Raw genomic sequence first — 21,223 nt, 5'->3', positions numbered from 1 at the left:
AAAAAAAAAAAAAAAAAAAAAAAAAAAAAAGAAAGGTCTCTGATTAGACTACATCATGAAGCTGCTCTGAGAATCAAGTGGTTTTATGCCATTCTGTTTGATCCTTGCCACCTGTTTTTCCAAATTCTTCCTACCTCCTTTGACGGACACATCCAGTTCCAGAAAGTTCATTTTGTTCAAAAGTCATAGGATACAGCATTTGGCAACCATCACGGTGACCATCGACTCAGGCAAGCATTGTCAATGGAAGCTTAATGGGGAAAAGTCTGATGAAGACTGGGAACCTTACAGTAGACACAGAGCACAAATATGGTTAAACATGGACAGTCAGAGAATCTGGCTGAAGGATATCTGGTAATTCTTTGCGTTACGTTTGGAATTTTTCCCTAAGTCTGAAATTATGAAAAGCTGAATACGTGAGTTCCTAGAAACCAGAGGGGCACCCAGAAAACAGGTTTGGCACCTCTCGACGTGAGACCAGGGGACAGGGCAGATCCTCGGGTCCTGCGACCAGCTCGACCGGAGGGGCTGGGCATCCGCACTAGGATCAGAAGGTAGGAAGGAGCGGGAGGTGGCCCTGGGGACTCCTCCTCAGAGAGAAAACAAATGAAGTCAGAAGCAATTCTCCCTCTTACCTTTTGGGTGTTCCCTGCTAGACCCCAGGAACCCCCAATCTGTCTATAGGAGACAATTTCTTTTTTAAAAAAAATTTATTTTATTGAAGCATGGTTGATTTACAATGTTGTGTTAGTTTCTGGCGTACAGCAAAGGGATTCAGTTGTACATACATATACTAGTTTGCATCTGCCAATCCGAAACTCCCAGTCCATCCCTCCCGCCTCCCCTTGGCAACCACAAGTCTGTTCTCTGTGTCTGTGAGGCTGTTTCTGTTTTGTAGATAAGTTCATTTGTGTCATATTTTAGATTCCACATATAAATGATATCATATGATATTTGTCTTTCTCTCGCTTACTTCACTTAGTATGGTCATCTCTAGGTCCATCCATGTTGCTGCAAATGGCAGTATTTCATTCTTTCTTATGGCCGAGTAGTATTCCAAAGAGAGAATTTCTTATGCACAGCTGACTCTTTTGGTCTCATTACCATGTAGAACAATCTTTTGTATCACTGAGTAACAAATTAACGTTATTGTGAATTTCATAAGATTCCGATCCCAGTTAAGTTATTGGTGATACTACTTTTACTGTTTGTCTCAGTTTTAATAATTTCTTGTTCAGCTAGCTTGGGTCTTCCTTTATTAATGTCAAGGAATGGAGAAGGCTCGACCTCAACTTCTCCGTTTGCTTCCGGGCGCACTGTGCTGTGTCTCGGGTGTTTCAGGCTGAGAAGCCTGAACTTCGTAGGCAGCCTTGCCATCTAAGGGTCCGAGCTGGGCTTTGATGTCAGTCAGACAGAATGGGGTTCAATTCCAGCTCCCGCCACCTCAGCAAGGTGAATCTGGAAATGCCCTGCTGTGAGATGAGAAATTGGGGGTGAATGATATACTTTATTAATTTAATTTAATTAATTTGTTTATTTTTTGGCCGCATGGCTTGCAGGATCTTAGTTCCCCAACCAGGGATCGAACCCATGCCCCCCGAGGTGGAAGCACGGAGTCCTAACCACTGGACCGCAAGGGAATTCCCTGAATGAATGTACTTTAGGTTGAAGTTCAAGCAAAATGTTTAAGGGACATTTACATCATTTTTATGATGTCCCCACTTCAAACGACTCGTTTGATTCATCAGTGCCAAGTGCGTCAGATGAAAGGCTCTCCAGCGTGTTTTACTAGGAACACTGCTGAGAAGCAGGAATCCATCTGTCTGGCGGATTTGTCCCAAATTCTCCCAGGATGTCTGGCTGGGGGGGGCTTTCCCAGTGGCTCCCCATCTTGGCTGCTCGCTGGTACAATCTGGGGAGATTTGAAGTCTCTGAAAGTCTCTGATGATTGGGACCCCGAATCCCACCCCCAAGACTTTAGTTTAAAGACCTGGGAAGGGAATTCCCTGGCGGTCCAGTGGTTAGGGCTCCGAGCTTCCGCTGCAGGGGGCACAGGTTCGATCCCTGCTTGGGGAACTAAGATCCCACATGCCGGGCACGGCCGCCAAAAATAAATAAATTTTAAAAAATAAATAAAGACCTGGGAAGGGCCTGGGCTGGTGATTCTCAGGTGCCGCCAACTTGAGCACCACTGTTCTGCATCATACGCTCAGGTCTGTGGCCACGTTTGCAAGGGTCAGACGGAGAGTCTTAGCCTCCGCTCTGCCCCTCCCCGCAAAACCAACCTGGGGGCTTCCGCAGACGAGCCATAAGAGTCCCTGAGTTGTACTGAGGAGCCTGAACCCCTGGAGGGCAGCTCCAGAGGGGCCCTGGGGACAGCCCACAAGATGGCAGCGGGTGGGCTGCAGGTCAGATGGCGAGGTAGGTGGGCTGACATGAAAGTGTGTACAGAGATGACCAGTCTCGGCTGTAAGTGCCGTGATCAGGAGTGGGAAGTTGAAGGTCGTGACGCAGGAGAATCTCCTTGAGGTCAGGCCTTTCTTTTTCCTCCCACGGAGTGATGGGCTGTTCCTACCTACAGTAAGTTCTCATTATTCGCGGGAGTCTTGGTCTAGACGGTCGCCACGAATAATGAATTAGCGAATACTGAGCCACCGTTCCTAGGAGGAATACAGGGTTAGGCGGCTGGGAGCCTCTGGCTGCCACATTTTCATCAGTTGATTGATAGATAACCTTGTTTTATGTGTCTCTGTTTAAAGACACCTTATGTAACGTATATTGTTGACTCAGTGACACTGAACTCACAGCCAACAGCACAAGTCACGTCCGAAGGCAGCTCACCTGCTACCTTGTTCCCTCCATGAAAGCACATTACAGCCTTCTTGTGCTCTGGGCACCAGACAGCACTTTAGCGCTATGCTCAGGGTTATTTTATTTTATTTTATTTTATTTATTTTTTTTGAGGTACGCGGGCCTCTCACCGTCGCGGCCTCTCTCGTTGCGGAGCACAGGCTCCGGACGCGCAGGCTCAGCGGCCACGGCTCACGGGCCCAGCCGCTCCGCGGCACGTGGGATCCTCCCGGACCGGGGCACGAACCCGTGTCCCCTGCATCGGCAGGTGGACTCCCAACCACTGCGCCACCAGGGAAGCCCCCCTCAGGGCTATTTTAAATAGTGAACTCACCAACAAAAGGCACAAAAATGCAAAGAAGTTGCACTAAGCAGATCACATAAGGGCTCCTGTTTGTACAACGAGAGCTAAAAGGAGAGGGCAGAGAAACACTTGCTGACCTCAGCTGGGGATTACGTGAGTCAGGCGACTCAAAACGCTCACTGCTGTGCTCAGGTCCACCAACGACTGTGAAAGCGCTGCCTGTATACGGACTTTGGGGTTACAAGTAAATGTTAATGAGTAGGTGAGTTTGCAAGCATGGGATCTGAAAAATATGAGGATCGACTATACCTAGCCGATGCCATTTCCACTACTTCTCCTGTGTCTCCCTGCCACCCCCCCAGTCACAGCCCTCATCTCCTTCAGAAGCCCACTTGCCCGTTAAGGGGTCTTTGCCGATTTGCAGCTCCCTCTGATCATTCCATTCTGTGATCAGTTCTCAGGAGAGAATCTGTCGAGACAACTCCTCCCATCAAGCAATGAACGGATCAGTAGTACTAATGAGGTATTTCAAAGCACCTAACCGAACTTTTGAGAGTGACAGGAGGAGAGAGAGGAATACAAAAAGCAATGCTGGGACTTCCCGGGTGGTCCAGTGGTTAAGACTCCATGCTCCCAATGCAGGGGGCCCGGGTTGAATTCCTGGTCAGGGAACTAGATGGTGAGTGCCTCAACTAAGATCCTGCATGCTGCAACTAAAAGATCCCGCGTGCCACAACTAAGACCTGGTGCAGCCAAATGAATGAATGAATGGATGGATGGATAAATAAATAGAAGGGGTGGAGCTTGGGGAGGGGTAATTTAGGGGTAGGGGATTTAAAAAGCAAAAGGGATTATTAAGGGATTAGAAAAAATCGTGTGTGAAACTTTCGAAAATTGTAAAGCACTGCAGAATTTAAAGGAAATTTCATTCAATAAAAAATAAAATTAAAACGACATAAATAAATAATACTCCTGGGGATCTCTTTTGGAGATCCTTTCTTTTATTACACAAAAAAAGAAGTGGTGGAGCTTGATGCCAGCCCAGCTCTGCCTGCTGCTGTTCTGTTTATTGATCCAAGAGCCCTTTCACCATAAACACTGGCAGGACCTTCCAGATGGATTAGCCAACACCAAACATTCTGTGTTCCATTCTTACTTGCCAGACGCCTTTAGCCAGGACCTCAAGGACTCATTGGTAATAGGAGATATTTTAAATTAAGGCCAAGATATTGAAGAGGTCATTCTGAAGAGAAGTCCAGGAAACGGGCCCTCAGGTACTGAATTATTCCATAGGATCCAAGACATGATCAACACTTTCCAACAGGTAACCCAATCCCTCCTCTTCAACAGGAAACTAACCAACTACACACCAGTGATCATCACAGGTAGAAACCATCCTACTTTGTTGTTGTTGGTTAAGGCACTAGTCTGCAGACCGTTTCCTCTGTTACCAGTGATAAATGACTGCTCCCTGGGTCATGTTATAAGACGGCAGACTGGACTGCTGGACTATGGCTGTAGCCTCAGGTGGGCCGGCCTCTCAACAACATTGTTAATAAAAGGTCATCGGTCTCACGAGCTTGGCGCCGTGTCTGGCACCCAATAGGCCCTATGTAGGTGTCTGCTATTAGCACAAAGTCCAAATCTCCTACAGGGAGCTGTTTATTTCCTGGTAAATGCTACCCTGCAGTGCAACGCTGAGATCCCAGCGAGCGGAATCTTGCTTAGAACAAGACTGATAATCTACCTTGGGTCTGTACGTGGCATTTACTGAATTGGACCGTGAGCTTGAAGATGCAGTCATTCTTTCGACAAACAACGGTCAGGCACCTGCTGTGCGCCAATCACCGTGCTACACGCGGGGATGAAGGTGTGCCAGGCACAGGGCGAGCCCTTTACATGCTCCCAGTACCCTGTCTCCATTTTTCCGCGAGGAGATTGAAGTTTTGAGGAACTGAGCAACCGCCAGGCCATTTAAGTCCACGACCACCCCCCACCCCTATCAACGCCCTGAACACCCCCGTGTACACCCTCAAGGAGCGACTCTACCGGTTAAGAACTCAAGGAGACCCTGGGCATCCTCTCTCTAGAGAACTCCAAACGTCGGGGGAGCAGAGCGCGCCCCTCTGCTGCCAGGGGCACCCCGCTTCCTAACACTCTAGCGAGTAGGTCGGAAGGGAAGGAAAGGAGACGCGAGGGGTTCCGTCGCTGTGCCAGGACGCCAGGCGCCAGAGGGTCTCCTGGAAGATGCTTCTGTCCGCCTCCGCCGGAGGAGGTCGGGCCCGGGGCGGCTCCACGCTCCGGAGCTGCGGGCTGGGACGCAGGTTTCTTTGCCTTCAAAGCTCGGCGCGACGGCCACGCCAAAGCCCCAAACCCTGGGCAGGGGCCAAACGGTCACTTCCCCGCCCTCCAGGCGCGGTATGCAAATCCGAGCACCAGGAAGTAGCTGGGACCTCCCGGCCGAGCTCGGCGACGGCCAGTTCCTCCGCCGCCGCTCCGGGCCGCCGCCGCTCGCTCCCGGCCGTGGCGCCTCGGGGCCGGACGCGCCGCAGCCTCCAGCCCGCGGCAGGCGGGGCGGCCGCGCCACCCCGGGCCAGAGCCCGCACCCCGAGCCGCGCGCCCCCCGCCCCGCCCCGTCGCGGCCCCCGCTCGGACCCCCGGCCACCGTGGAGTGCCGCCGCCGCCGCCGCCGCGCGACTCGCACCCGGAGCTGGTGAGCCGCGGGCGGGAGCCGGGGGCGGGGGGCCGGGGCGGGCGGCTCCGCAGGTGTCTCTCGGCGCGGGGCGCGGGGCCGGGGCGCGGGCTGCGGGCGGGGGCGGGCGCACCGCGGGTCCCCACGGCGCCGCCCCGAGGGCCGGATGCTGTCCCCGCGCGGGCCGCTCCCTGCGCGGCGGGGAAGCCCCTGTCCACGCGGCGTGCGCGCGCGCGGCGCAGGTCCCGCGGGGCTCCTCGCTGGCACGGTCCGGCGTCCCCTCCGGGCCCCGGGTCCCCGAGGTGAGCGATGCGGCCCGGCCCGGCCGCCCTCCGAGGCCGGCGGGCGGCGCCCTCCCCGGTGGCCCGGCGGGAGCGTGACGTCCGGGCGTGGCGGCGGGGGCGGTGCGCCCCCTCCCGCGGAGCCCGGCGCCTCCCGGCCTGCGGGGCGGCGGTCCCGAGCCCCCGGCGGCCGAGAGGAAGCGAGAGTTATTTTAAGAATTCAGGGGTTGCCTTTCCTTCGCCTTGGGGGAAGGGTGTGAACGTCAGTTCTCACTTTCCTGCGTTATCTCCGGCGTGTGTGTGTGTGTGTGTGTGGGGGGGGTGTGTGTGGTGTGTGTGTGTGTGTGTGTCTGAATTACCCCAACTTCTTTGCTATCTCAAAAACTCGAGTTCAACCCGGGTTTCGCAGTTTCCTAGCTGAGTGTGAACTTGGGCCTATTATTGAAATTCTCGGTTTGGGTTTCCTCATCTTTAGGAGAACACACCTACCTTCTGAACTATTTATTGCACGTAAAGCCCCAAGCACATACTAGGCATTCCATAAACGGTGCTGTTAGTATTGCGAATAATTATGTCCATAACAGCGAGGCTCCCTGGTTCTTTGCAATTTGATGGGTTTTACACCTAAACCTACTTGTCAGATTTAGCCACCTGACCTTACTAATAAATCTGCAAAATCAATACACCGGAGACATGCTGTCCCGAAGCAGCGCCCCGGAGTCTGACTCACGCTAAGCACTAGCCACTGAGGAGGTTTGACTTGCTTTTGATTTCTTGGCTACCCGCAGCCGGCTGTAGGGTTCAGGAGGGCAGGGGCGTTCTCTCTGGCCAGCACCATCTAAAGCTGTGCGGAGGGGAATATGCGCTGAGAGAATACGGGAGCTTGCTGAGTCCTCATAAGTACTTCCTGATAAGGTAAGCTCTGCTGGAAAAGGGTAGGATTGAGGTAGCTCTTGATTCTCATTTGGAAATAAGGAAGTCAAGCCGTTTTGAGGCTTGAAGAAGTTTAATTTGATCACAAGGGGCTTTTGGTGACTGGGCCTCTTTGTTTTTTGTTTTGTTTTTTTTACATCTTTATTGGAGTATAATCGCTTTACAATGGTGTGTTAGTTTCTACTGTACAGCAAAGTGAATCAGCTATATGTATACATATATCGGCTGGGCCTCTTTGGATGCAGAATGGGAAAACCCGGGGGGGGTGTGTGTGGTGTGTGTGTGTGTGTGTGTCTGAATTACCCCAACTTCTTTGCTATCTCAAAAACTCGAGTTCAACCCGGGTTTCGCAGTTTCCTAGCTGAGTGTGAACTTGGGCCTATTATTGAAATTCTCGGTTTGGGTTTCCTCATCTTTAGGAGAACACACCTACCTTCTGAACTATTTATTGCACGTAAAGCCCCAAGCACATACTAGGCATTCCATAAACGGTGCTGTTAGTATTGCGAATAATTATGTCCATAACAGCGAGGCTCCCTGGTTCTTTGCAATTTGATGGGTTTTACACCTAAACCTACTTGTCAGATTTAGCCACCTGACCTTACTAATAAATCTGCAAAATCAATACACCGGAGACATGCTGTCCCGAAGCAGCGCCCCGGAGTCTGACTCACGCTAAGCACTAGCCACTGAGGAGGTTTGACTTGCTTTTGATTTCTTGGCTACCCGCAGCCGGCTGTAGGGTTCAGGAGGGCAGGGGCGTTCTCTCTGGCCAGCACCATCTAAAGCTGTGCGGAGGGGAATATGCGCTGAGAGAATACGGGAGCTTGCTGAGTCCTCATAAGTACTTCCTGATAAGGTAAGCTCTGCTGGAAAAGGGTAGGATTGAGGTAGCTCTTGATTCTCATTTGGAAATAAGGAAGTCAAGCCGTTTTGAGGCTTGAAGAAGTTTAATTTGATCACAAGGGGCTTTTGGTGACTGGGCCTCTTTGTTTTTTGTTTTGTTTTTTTTACATCTTTATTGGAGTATAATCGCTTTACAATGGTGTGTTAGTTTCTACTGTACAGCAAAGTGAATCAGCTATATGTATACATATATCGGCTGGGCCTCTTTGGATGCAGAATGGGAAAACCCTCTTCCTGAGTGAAGGACAGAGGGCAGCTGATGTAAAGAAGCCAGGAAACCTGAGTTTGGGTCTCTTCCACCATTTATCACAGCTGTGATTTGGGATCAATTACTTGGGCCATTTATTCCTCCAGTATTTCCTTCACAGCAGTAACTAGAGTTATATTATGATTTGCCCATATGTGTATAGTCTGCATTCACCACTACAGTGAAATCTCTGTGAAAACAGCTTTGTCAGTCTTGTCCAAAATGCTAGCCCTGGTGCCTGTCACGTGGTCGAGACTGCTTGGAGGAAGGAAGGAAAGTCTGCTCCGAGCCTGGCCCTGTGCAAGGCCGAAGAACAGGCTGGCCCCTAAGGCATCTGTAGCTCACTGGTCCTCTCTGTCCTGGATTCTAAAACGGGGATTTGAGGAACTTTTTTGACTGTCAGGTTATCCCAGTGCTAGTGTTCTAAGTGGGCATTTCCACTCAGGACTGGTTTCTGTGGTGTATCACTGGGAGAGAAGTCTTGATTTGGAGTGATAAGAGGTAGCTTGCAAAGACTACATCTGGGTAAGATGTTGCCCCAAAAGATGCATTTTATCTTACAATCAGCGGTATTGGACACTTTTGGAGAGAACTTGTGATATCTGTGTCCCATCCCCACCCATGGCATTCTCTTAGCAGAAAAGTGATCCAGTGGGGTTGTGAGTCAATGATTTCCAAAGCCTTTTAGTTCCATTATATTTGTATTCAAAAATAAACCACTGAAACATTTGAGATGCCAGCTGGTTAAAATGAATATATGGACTTGTAACTTAACAATATTAAACCATATTATCGGGCTTCCCTGGTGGCGCAGTGGTTAAGGATCCACCTGCCAACGCAAGGGACACGGGTTCGAGCCCTGGCCCGGGAAGATCCCACATGCCGCGGAGCAACTAAGCCCGCACGCCACAACTACTGAGCCCACGTGCCACAACTACTGAGCCCGCGCACCTAGAGCCCATGCTCCGCAACAAGAGAAGCCACCACGATGAGAAGCCTGCGCACCGCAACAGAGTAGCCCCCGCTTGCAGCCACCAGAGAAAGCCCACGCACAGCAACAAAGACCCAACGTAACCAAAAATAAAAATAAATAAATAAATAAATTTATTTAAAAAAAACACAAAAATGTGGGACCATATTATCCATAAACCCATATTAATTTAAAATTTGTATAAATAGGAATATATGTCGCCATCATGGAACACTGTGACAGCCCACTCACACTGCTGATCTCAGTGACCTCTGTGTCCTCAGGCATGGACAGTGTTGACAATGAAAGGTCATCACAGGCGTTAGTTGGGGCATTGATCAGTGACATACTTATGGCAGAGACAGCCTCGTACCTTTCCTGGGCTCTTGCTGGCAATGATGGTGCTGATACCTTTTGCTTATCCAGGGCTCTGAAGCCTTCTGAACTGTGATTTCATTTGAACCTCTCATGACCCCCGAGGGTAGGCAGGGACAGATACCAAAAAAAAAAAAAAAAAAAAGAGTTTAGACATATCCAAGGTCACAAGCCTGGTTAAGTGGCTGGGCATAGTAGGTATGTTTTCTGGCTCCAACTCTAGAGTTTTCCCCACTTTTCTGCCTTTGGACCTGTAGTAGGTACTCAACTACTTAGAAGTAAAGAAATTAACTTATCATTTAATAAACATGTTTAAGACAGAATCACAAGGTAATTTTCTTCTATCACTCGGAAATTGTCTGAACTAAGGGGCTGTCAGAGCAGATGAACAGGTGTACCGGCACGCAGGGTACTTAGGCTCTACTGTGGAGCTGAGTTCCTGTGCCTTTCAGCTCGGTTTCCTGCTTGGGGCTGGGGGAGCTCTGATAGCTGCCTAGGTGACACCTATCCCGGCTGCTGTCAGAGCAGCTCTAGTGACTGCCTTGGGGGCTCTCCAGTGCTACTGGTCACTCTAGAAGTACCCAAGTAATACTTTGTAAAGGGATTCCCTTCAGCCTCTTTATAAACCCTACGAGCCTCCTTGTGTGGTTGTTATAATAGGGAGAGTTGTCACTCGAGGGCAAAATATAAAGTAAGGAGACGGGGCCCGCGGGGTGCACATGGAGACACACTGCCCGTTTCCTGGGTACCTGCTATAAACAAGGCTTGTCCTACGCCCACACTCCTACACTAGATAGACATTCCCTCCCGTCTTTTAAGATTGATGAAGAGCAGGACAGAGAAGAGGAAGTTGGTCAGAAGTACTGAAAGATTTCTTACAGCTGTCTGGTTTCCTGATACTTAAGTTGTGAAACTTTGAGTTCACTCTCTCATCATTTCTGACATTTATTTTGAGTAAGTTCCCATTTGGGGGAGAAGCCCAAGTGTAGAAAATAGTAGGGAAATCTGCCCATTGAGGGATTTGAATTTTTGGAACAGGCCAGTTTAAAGACTTGAACCTTATTTTAGATCTCCTTGGCTTCCGTTGGCTGGAAGGGCTCCCTTGTAATTTAGAAGAGCAAGTTTCAGGAATTCCTGGGGACGATGTGTTTAAAAGGCTCATCCATGCTAACAGGTTGCAGGGGCCTGTTACAGCCTTGGTTCTTCATTCTTGGGCTTCTTCTTCAATCTTGTCCTGAACTTTACTTTCCCTTAGTACTGACTTAAGCATCAACATTTCTTATGTGCTGCCAAGCTATTTCGTGAAAGTTGTATTTATAATCAAGATATAGTGTCCATTTGTAAAGAACTCTTCCAAAGTGTTGGTTAGTTCCCTGTGCTTTATTTGCATTTTATTAACCTCAGTGTGTTTCCAGTCTCTCTTCTCTAACTCCCCTCTTCAACTCTTTGCCCACTATTCTACAGAGCCTTCCAGTCATGAGTTGCTAGCAGTTGACGGTTATTGGTTGCTCTCGGTGTAACTGTGTTCATTCTTCATCACGCTAAGATGTATAAGTGATGTTCCGTACAGTGACTACGAACGGATATACAGTAATAGAGTCCATCGGAGTGGGCGTTTCTCAAGGCCGGGAGCTCTGTCTGCTCTTGGTGAGTTGTCGGACACAGGGGAGAAGTCTTCATCATGAGGCTCAGGGGGTCTTCAGGTGTGTCTCATTTCCGTTTCCCAGTTCACACTTGAGACAAAGTCAGGTATTGCTGGGCCTGCGCACGCGCCCCGCCTCTGTGAGCACCTGAGGGCACTCCCTTTACTGACCCCGAGCCATGCTGGTTGGAAGCTCTTCGCCCCCCACTCGCCGGTTCTCGGCCGTCTCTGTGGGCCCAGCGTGTCTCCCCTGTGTCGCGCCCGGGCGGGGAGCCCTAGTGACTCTTCGGCGCTGGTGAGGGTCCACGGTGAGGCGGGCGAGATGGGTGTGGGCGCGTTCCGCCTCCAGCCGGGTCAGGGGCGTCCCCCCGCCCCAAACCCCGGGTTCGGGCCTTCGGGGTGGCTCTGGTCGCCCGGTGAATGTTAACCCCCGGGGGCGGGGGGAAGCTGGTCCAGAGAGGCCATCTGGAGAGGGAGGCCCACTTCTGCTTTCCACGGGGAAGCTGCGCACGGAGGCCCGCGGGAGGAGGAGGCCGGCCGGAAGCGATGCCCTGGCCTTCGGCACCACCCCGCGCTGCTTTTTCTTGCGGGTTCGGGCTCCTTGGGGGGCGAGGGGGAGGGGAGGGGAGGGAGAAAAAGAATGAGCCTAGCCCTCAGGGTGGAGCCTCTTCGGGCAGAGCCCCGCGGCGGCCATGCTGGAGTTTTCAGCCACAGAAAGGTGGACGTTTTGAAATTCTGCATCATGGAAACTGTTCCAAAACTCTGAGTGGACGTTTTGAAATCTTTTAATGTTCAGGCATTATAATAATTTCTTAATCCTAACCATAATGTTCGGTGCTATTTCTAAAATTACTCAAGCTATAGCCTCTTGTTAAACATTTGGGATAGATGAGTGACTTTCAGACTTATTAACCTTGATCCATAGCAAGAAACTTCACACTTTACCTTGGGCCCAAATGCGCATCCATCTGTATGCCAAAAAAAAAGAAAAAGAAAGAAAAGAACCTTTGGTGAGAAGCCCCTCCTGCCAGCTTGCTGGGGGAGTCTGACCCCAGGCAGTCCTCTGAGGCCAGCTTGGTGGGATGGGGCAGTTTAAAATGTACAGAGGTGGGACTTCCCTGGCGGCCCAGTGGTTAGGGCTCGGCTTTCACTGCTGCGGCCCGGGTTCAATCCCTGGTCGGGGAACTAGGATCCCGCAAGTGGGGTGGCCAAAAATAAATAAGTAAGTAAATAAAATAAAATGCACAGAGGTGGTCCCAGCAATTCCACAAGCTCCAGTCCGGTAAGGGGGTTTATTACACAAACATAAATTAAGATACATCCATACAATGAATGGTATACCTTGCAAATGTCTTTAAAAATAGAATTAAATTATACTTACCGATATGAAAGATGCTTTTAAAAAGCCGAACACAAGCTGAGACGTAATATATATGACCATTTCTGAACTAAAATATTTCTGTGTGATGCCTAATTATAAGCTATGCACGTCAGTAATTGTCTTATACTAAAGTTTTCAGTACTGATTATTTCTGGGTGATGGGCGAACGCTGATTTTTCTTTTCTGTAGGTCTCCATTTTGTTACAAAGAGCGTGACTTATATGATTTTAGGACAGCGGTGTAATGGGCGATGGCGTGTAATAAGCCAGCGTGGCGGCAGAGGGGAGTTGGAACCATCAGGAAACTTTGGGGCAAAAGTAGCCCTTATGATGGCTGTGTGGATATCATTGCAGGCAGACCCGACCCTGGAGGAGCTCAAGCGTTGCAAACGTCGTAAGCAGACAGGATATTTTCCTAAAGAAGCGTCCACTTATATTTAGGACTGAGTTTCTTGAGAACCTACCATGAGTCAGGCCCAGCATCGGGAGGAAACCCCGCAGGGGAGAAGGGGCCGCGGGGGGCCGGGGGAGAAGAGACTGGTTCGTGCAGCGTCCCTGGGCCAGGCAGGGGTGGGGCTGTTCGCGCAGGCGCCGGGGACCCTTGTCCCCAGGACTCAGCGTTGGATTGCACTGTGTAGACGGAGGTGAACGGTGGAGCCTTTTTGCGGGCAGCCGTTTTTTTTCCCATCACAATCAACTTCTTGCCTACACTCTTCCATAATCAAGTATTGGTGATGTCGCCAAAAAATGAAGAGACACGGAGACGCTCATTGTGTGCTCCCACTAGGAGGATGATTAACCCGGGGGAGGAACGGGGACTTCCACAGAGATTAATCTGGGGCCAGAAAGTAACATTTATTGCTACGTTACATGACATCAGACTACATCATTTGTAGTCGGTAGCGACTAGGAACTTGATGACTGTCCCGGATGGTGATGAGCTTGCCCAGACATTTATCGGAATCTTCCTGATGAGGCAACACTGCTGAAGAAATAAGTTTGGAGTTGAGGTCTAAGTTTCTGTGGGGTTATCGGTATTTTCCGTTTGATTTAAATGGAGACTATTTATCGTACGGCGGCAGCTCGGTGTTGGCATTGTTCTTACCACGTACAAATTAGTGTATTAAAAGCATCACCATAGTTAGGCATGGCGACGGTTGGACAAAATGGCACAATTTGGCAATTATGCGAGGAACGCCCTTGCGCAGTCGGACGTGGCATGTTGAATAGCTGATGTATTCAGTGCCTGCGAGGGATTATTCATTTTAACCTTGAGAAAAGATGGCATGTCATATGGTGGAAAGAAGACGGACTTCCAAGTCAGACAGACCTGAGCCCAATCTGCGCTCCAACACTTGTGACTTATTCTCACCATTTCTTCATTTATAAAATGATGATAACAGTACCACACCTGCTTCTCAGGTGTGTGGTGGGGATTAGCAGAGTGAATCTGTAAAATCTCTGACACTGTTTCTGGCACACAGCCGGCACATAATAGTACAAGGCTTAGACGCTGTCTCCGCGTCTGTAAAGTTCAGAGTCTAGCGGGGGCGTCTGTCGTAGGCCATCCTTCCCAGCACGGTGTTTGCCCCGGGCTGGCGCCTGCGCTGTCGCGGGTCAACTGAACTTCTGACCTGCCTGAGGTACCAGGAATTGCCGGAGGCTGCAGGGGTGAGCAGGATGGCCTCTGCATCCAAAGATGCCCTCAGGAGTGGGACATGGGGGCATAAATGTGGTTTTCAGAGTCTGCTCAGCGCTGCCCTAGACGTGTACGTACAGAGTGCTCTGCAGACAGAAGGACAGGGCTCTTGGTGACAGTGAGGGGACGGTGCTTGAGCTGTGTAGGAGAGGGGGAGAAGGCATTCACCAGTCGGAGGCTTTAAAGGGAGGCATCCTTAAAGAACAAGAGACTTCATAGGCTGAGGAGTGACATGGGGGTAGTGGATGCCGTCCCTGCTTCAAAGAAATTTCTAATATACAGTTTATGGTCATCAGGATAATCAAACATGCACCGAAAGAGTTAGTTTTTGTCTCTCTGGACCATATTGACTTTTCCAGTTGTTTCAAATTTAACGATGCCAAATCTATTTAAAAAAGAAAATTCCACAAGTTGAATTTCATAACTGCCTGCGTATATTTTACTTTATGGTTTTCAGTTATTTTAAAAGCTTTAAATAAATGAAGATAACCGCTAAATGAGGATTTAATTCTCATTTGCCATAAATTCCTTTACCAGTGGATAACCTTTCCAGAGTCTGGTAGAAAAAAAATTTCTGGACGTTTTGGTAAATGACTCAAATGTTACCTTATTGCTGTAGTTAATGTCTTCAACTAAGGCAGCCCAGTACAGCCCAATTTAACAAATGACGTGTTCCCCCTGGCGTCAAGTGTCAACCACCGGGCTCTTGACATCACCCGTCTACCTTAGTATCAAGCATGAGAAGCACAGACTCTGAGAGAAGGAAGAGATTTTTGTCAGTGTGTCTCACACATAGTCACTTTCCCTTGAACACTGGGTCTCAAAAGTTAGGGTCTGTCCCAGGTGATTCTAACGCAGGTAAGGAGGTCGCATTGTGAAAAGCACCGTGACAGGGACATTCCTGTTGCCCAAGCAGCCCGTTTCATTTTTGTCCAGCTGTGGATATTAGAAAGCTTTTCTCTCGTGCTACAGTGTTTTATTTCCGTAGCTTCTGCTTGTCAGTTCTAGTTCTGCACTGTTTTTGCACAGTTGAAGCCAGCCGCTGTCAGATTGACTGAACATCCATCCACTGTGGGTGTAAGTACAGGATGTGTAGGACACGACTGTTGGCCTGTCCACCCAGCACTATTACTCTGCCTGTCTTCCCAGCAGAAGCCAGATCACATCAGGATCCATTTTCTCCGCTGAAGTTTCTGCAGACGTTTTCTGCGTCCCCGTCTACAGGGTGGCCCTGATCGGTCAAAGCCTCTTATTCTTGCCAGTGATTGGTTCATGAATGGTGTACTTTGGGTTGGACGGTAATCAGTAAAAAAAATAATGCTCCATAGATGGTCCTAAGATACAAACAGAAAAGGAGTGGGGGAGGGAGGAGAGAAGGGAAGTGAGATATGGTTAAAGGATAAAGAAAGAAAAAGCCTTATGTGAAAGTCAGGAAATTGGAAGGAAGACAGTATAGGTTATCCTGATTGCTAATTTGTGATGTACACAGTAGGTGGTTGTCTGCTCTTTGTTTCTCCTAGTCACACAGACCGGTGTGGCATTAATGCTGATAACTGGGCTTCTGTAATCACAGTGGATTTTTGAAATGTATATTTATTGAGTACTGTGTGTTAGTCATTGTGGTGGGTATAAACCTTAATAAGTGTGAACTTCCTGTCCTAAAGAGTTGATCGTGCTCTCTTCTCTCTGGGCTGTTCACACACCAGAGGCCGACAAACCAACTTGCTGTGGTCGTGGGTGTAACCATCACCTTGCTCGGAAAATCCCTGGGCATCTGAATCAGTGCACAGAAACAAGTAGTTCTGGTAAGAAGGAAGGCCGTGTGTAAGTGGTTAGAGCACAGGATAGGGAGACTATGGAATTAACCAGAAAACCAAACACAGAAACAAAACCCAGAAAATAACAAATGTTGGTGAAGCTGCGGAGAAATTGGAGCCCTTCTGCACTACTGGTGGGATTAATAAAATGGTGCAGATGCTGTGGAAAACAGTCTGGCAGTTCCTGCCAAAATTAAACACAGAATTTCCTTTTGATTCAACAATTCCACTTCTGCATAGAGACCCCCCCCCCAAAATTGAAAGTGGGGTCCTGAAGAGACATTTGTACACCCATGTTCATAGCAGCATTATTCACAATAGCTAACTCAAGTATCCATCAACAGATGAACGGATAAACAAAATGTGGTCTATACATGCAAGGGAATATCATTCAGCCTTGAAAAGGAAGGAGATTCTGACACAAGCTACAATACGGATGAACCTTGAGAACAGTATGTTAAGAGAAATAAAAGGACAAATATTGTATGATTCCATCCATATGAGGTACTTAGAGAAATCAAACTCATAGAGGCAGGAAGTAGGATGGTGGTTGCCAGGGGCTGGGGGAAGGAGAATGGTAGTTGTTGTCCGATGGATCTGGAATTTCAGTGCTGCAAGATGAAAAGAGTTCTGGAGATGGATGGTGATGGTTGCATGAGGTTATGAATGTACTTAATTGTACACTTAAAGATGGTTAAGCTATAAATTTCATTTTGTGTATTTTATTACAATTTAAAAAATGAGTTTTAAGAAGTTTCTCGATAAGCAGAGATGTGTACAAATAGATGAGGGTGGTCTGGAGGACATTTCACTGAGTTTGCCGAGTTGCCCTTGTTCTGACTGGGGCACCTAGCTAGCTGACTGGTGCTCAGTTGTTCGCGGGGAAGGGGACAGGGTCTCTAACTCTGCGTTAATCCAGGGCCATGTGGATCGATGGCTGCCAAGATTTTGTAATGGCTGTGGTGTGAGTTTATAATGGAGACTTTTACCAAGGCAGGGATCGGGATAGGAGAGTAAGGAGGAGCTTTCTAACAATCAGAGCTGCCTGCAGGGGACCCAGCTGGGGTGTGAAGTGGTCCTTCTCCATTACAAGTCAGAAGTTTGTAAGCACAGGCTAAGCGACTCTCTTGCAGGACCTTTCAGAAAAGGTGAACTAGATGGCTCTGAAAGGTGCTTTCTGATTTGCTAATTCTGTTATTTCTAGCCACGGACCCCCAATTCCAAACCACATAATAGGAAAGAATATTTCTAATGGAGTTCTTCCTCATAGGTGAGAAGAGGAGGATTTTTTTTACGCTTTCCCAGTGTAGAGGTGGTTTTTTTCTTTTAATTTAAGTGTAATGTACGTGTAGCAAAATACAAACACATAGGTAAGCCTAGCTCCGAGCAAACCCTCGTGTAACGTCCCCCAGATGGAGAAGCAGGACGACGCTCACACACACCGTGTCCGGTTGCACTTCCCCTCACTCTCTCTCCTCAAAGGCATCTACATTCCTGCGTCAAGTTTTAGTTGAGTTTCCCGTGTTGGCTTTTTCACAATAAAGTGTTAGAAATTGAAAAGCAGTACAAAGCCATTTGGTTTGGCAGATGAACAGCTTCTCAAGCTGTGGGTTTGGCCGGCATCGGCATCTCTGTGTTGAATGACTGCAGTTCAGTGGGAGGAGGACAAGCCCTGGTCTGGTTTTATACCCTGGCTATTCAGTTGCTAAAATTCTCACACTGGGTTTGGTCGGAGCCTTATTTACATACCTGTTTATTCAACCATTAGTTAGTAAAATTAGATGGCGCTCGCCATACATAGCTTGTTTTTCTGCCCCTCTCTGCATAGCTCAGTAAATGTATAAATGCAAATTTAGAAACATGGGTGTGATAAGGGTGGTTTCCAGTGACCCACAAGTAATCAAACATCCTGCTGTGTGACACAGAGCCAGTGCACACACAGACATTTAAAAGTACCAACTGGCTTTGTGAATTCAGTTATGATGGTCTTCATAAAATGGGACTCTCTTTTTTGATGCGAAGAAACACAGTACCCTTATGACTGACTGTTTGTTCTGCTTCTCGTAGTTTTGACATTTATTTTTGTTGGGGGTGAGAGAGCGCTGTCGTTTGACCTGCGGAATGCATTAGCCCATGAAGTAATGCTTCATCTATTCGTGATTCAGAAAACATTTCTTGGATACTTGCCGGTCATGAATATGCATGCATTTGACTTGCCCTCCCATCCATTAGTTCTGAATGGTCGAATTGTTCCAATATGCTCAGGAAGTTAAAATATTTTTTAAAGTAGGACGAGGAGTATAACTTTCTATTTCATATGAAATATGAAGAACGCACACAGGCAGCAGAGTACGGAGGTGCCCATCTTCCTGCGAAGAAGTCACAGGTGTGGTCCAGAGGTCAAGGCTGGGAATGACCCCACCCCAGGGGGGCCACTGAGCCCATGGTTTGACTGCCTGCAGTGCCAGCCCCAGGTTCATCTTCCTCGGGCCACAGTTGCTGATGCTTGCTGTCTGCGTTTTCACCGTTGGATGATCCGGAAGATTGGAACCAGGAGGGAAGCTGGGGATGGAGGGAGGGGCGGATTAGCAAGGGGACTGGCCAGAGCAGGGCAGGTTTCCAGTGAAGAAGTGCGTTCCTCAGCTGAGAGTAGAAAAAGAAAAGATGGGGAAGCAATTTAGCCGGCTTCCTTACCCATCTGCTGGAGATGGTGAGGTGTGTGTTGGTAACAGTCCAGCAGCTTGTGTAACTGTGTTGCTCCACGGTTACCTTGAGATGCCTGAGGAGCAGGATGCTCGTAGTAGAGTTATTCCCTTTTAGCTCTTCTACTTAAAAAAATGAATAAAGGTCCTCTCCAGCAGAATCTTCCAAGATGGTAGTAAAGGGCAGTGTTATTAAGCCTGGATGGAAGTTACTGGGGAGGGAATACTGGAAAGCGGAGTTTTAAATTCCCAGGGTGAACTGTGGGCATTTGCCCTGCTGCCCGGGGGTGATGGCACTGCTCTTAACCCCCAGTTTACTTTGCGGGAGCAGCGTCTGTGAGCCCCAGCTCCCCACCTGGAGAACAGTCGTGACCGTAGCCTCTTGTGGGCTCTCACAGGCCTCAAGTGAAATGGGATCATTTGAGCCAGTGCTTCCTCTTCTTTGTGAGAGGAGTGTCCTACGGGGATGACAGACAGCGGACCCGGTCACATGACCTGGCTCCACCTTCGCAGGTATGAGTTCTCACAGTTGGAGGTATAATCTTGGGCAGGTCACTTGACTTCTCGACATCTCCCTGTGGCCATGTGTCCTGTGAAGATTCATAACAAAAGGTCTTTTGAAGTTCATCTGTGATTATTTATGTGGATGTACTTGAAACATAATAGAGGCCTAACAAACATTTCCTATTTGCTTTTCTTTTTGCCCAAGTAATCAGTTTTTGGCCATCATAGTCTTTAGGGAGCTTATTCTGTGCAACGATATGGAAATGACTGAAAAGATTTTGCAAAGGCTGTGGTCGTCTGAACCTAGATGCGCACTTGGACTTGAGCCCTAAGTGCATTTTGAAATGTTTGTCCAAGCTCAGAAGCACCGTGTGTCGCTAAGGGAAAGAATGTTTGGATGAACGATGGACAAAGGAGGGACCACACCAGGATGACTTAACTTTTCAATGCTGCCTGAGCTCTGCAGGGAGCTAAAGGACCTTTCTGGCTCATAGGCCCCCAAATCTAGACTGTCTTACTTACTGAAGACTAGATAATGATGAGCCTCAGGATCCAGACTGAACTCACTTTCTTTAGACCAGAGGCTGATGTCTGAGGCTCAAGGAGAAAAGAAGCTAGGACTGGTTAGTTTGGTACAGAAGGGAAAGCCAATGTCTTTCTTCCTTTTTTTTAAAAAAAATTTTATATATTTATTTGTTTGTTTATTTATTTATGTCTGCATTGGGTCTTCGTTGCTGCCCACGGGCTTTCTCTAGTTGTGGCGAGTGGGGGCTACTCTTCGCTGCGGAGCGCGGGCTTCTCATTGCGGTGGCTTCTCTTGTTGCGGAGCACGGGCTCTAGGCGCGCGGGCTTCAGTAGTTGTGGCACGTGGGCTCAGTAGTTTTAGCTCGCGCGAGCTCTAGAGCGCAGGCTCAGTAGTTGTGGCGCACGGGCTTAGTTGCTCCGTGGCATGGGGGATCTTCCTGGACCAGGGCTCGAACCCGTGTTCCCTGAATCCCGGCAGGCAGATTCTTAACCACTGCGCCACCAGGGAAGTCTCCAATTTCTTTCTTAATTGGAAGAATCTTATTGGGTTGGCGAAAAAGTTCATTTGGGTTTTTCCATAACGTCTTCCTTCCTCCCTTCCTTCCTTTCTTTCCTTTTTTTTTTTTTTTGGCTGCGTGGCTTGTAGGATCTTAGTTCCCCAACCAGGGATTGAACTTGCGCCATGGCAGTGAAAACGCCGAGTCCTAACCACTGGACCACCAAGGAATTCCCGGAAGAATCTTATAATGACGCCTGCACAGTTATTACTTGCTTGACCTTCATACCAGGCAATAATTACCTTCTTCAGAAAACATAATAAAAATAGCATTCATTTATTGAGTGTGTGTCCTCTGTTAGGTGACCAATTCCTTACAAGGTGTTTTATTGTTATTCTTAGTATTGATAAGGAAACCAAGGCTTAGAGATAATAAACGGGATGCAAGCCAGCTTGACTCCCAGGTTAATGTGTTTTATTTAACCTTGAAAGGTTATTTTTAAAAAATCATGATTATAGCATGTGGAAGGTAATATCCTTTTTTCTGTGAATTTTTGAATCTTATTTAATTTATTTTTTTATACAGCAGGTTCTTATTAGTCATCTACTTTATACACATCAGTGTATACATGTCAATCCCAATCTCCCAATTCATCACACCACACCCCCCCAACCAGCTGCTTTCCCCCCTTGGTGTCCATACGTTTGTTCTCTACATCTGTGTCTCTATTTCTGCCCTGCAAACCAGTTCATCTGTACCATTTTTCTAGGTTCCACATATATGCGTTAATATACGATATTTGTTTTTCTCTTTCTGACTTACTTCATTCTGTATGACAGTCTCTAGATCCATCCACGTCTCTACAAATGAACCAATTTCGTTCCTTTTTATGGCTGAGT

The 21,223-nt window shown here is 48.4% G+C and overlaps 1 protein-coding gene across 3 annotated transcripts in view; it reads left to right on the top strand.

The window, feature by feature from the left end:
• The first annotated feature begins 5,799 nt into the window (after window positions 1-5,799).
• The window catches only part of LYN (LYN proto-oncogene, Src family tyrosine kinase), a 112,045-nt gene continuing 96,621 nt past the window's right edge, over window positions 5,800-21,223 (top strand). For 2 of the 3 annotated variants that reach the window (XM_028500235.2, XM_028500234.2), the window contains exon 1: window positions 5,800-5,867. The gene's annotated coding sequence lies outside the window, so the exon portion shown is untranslated. Of the gene's footprint in view, window positions 5,868-11,050; window positions 11,206-21,223 lie in introns of those variants that run through there. The other variant, XM_055091017.1, reaches the window with a different exon arrangement.

The sequence above is a fragment of the Physeter macrocephalus genome, chromosome 15, assembly GCF_002837175.3.
Source record: "Physeter macrocephalus isolate SW-GA chromosome 15, ASM283717v5, whole genome shotgun sequence".
In the NCBI taxonomy this organism is placed as follows: domain Eukaryota; kingdom Metazoa; phylum Chordata; class Mammalia; order Artiodactyla; family Physeteridae; genus Physeter; species Physeter macrocephalus.
Note: the sequence above shows the minus strand (reverse complement) of the source record. Positions and strands in the feature narration are given on the sequence as shown.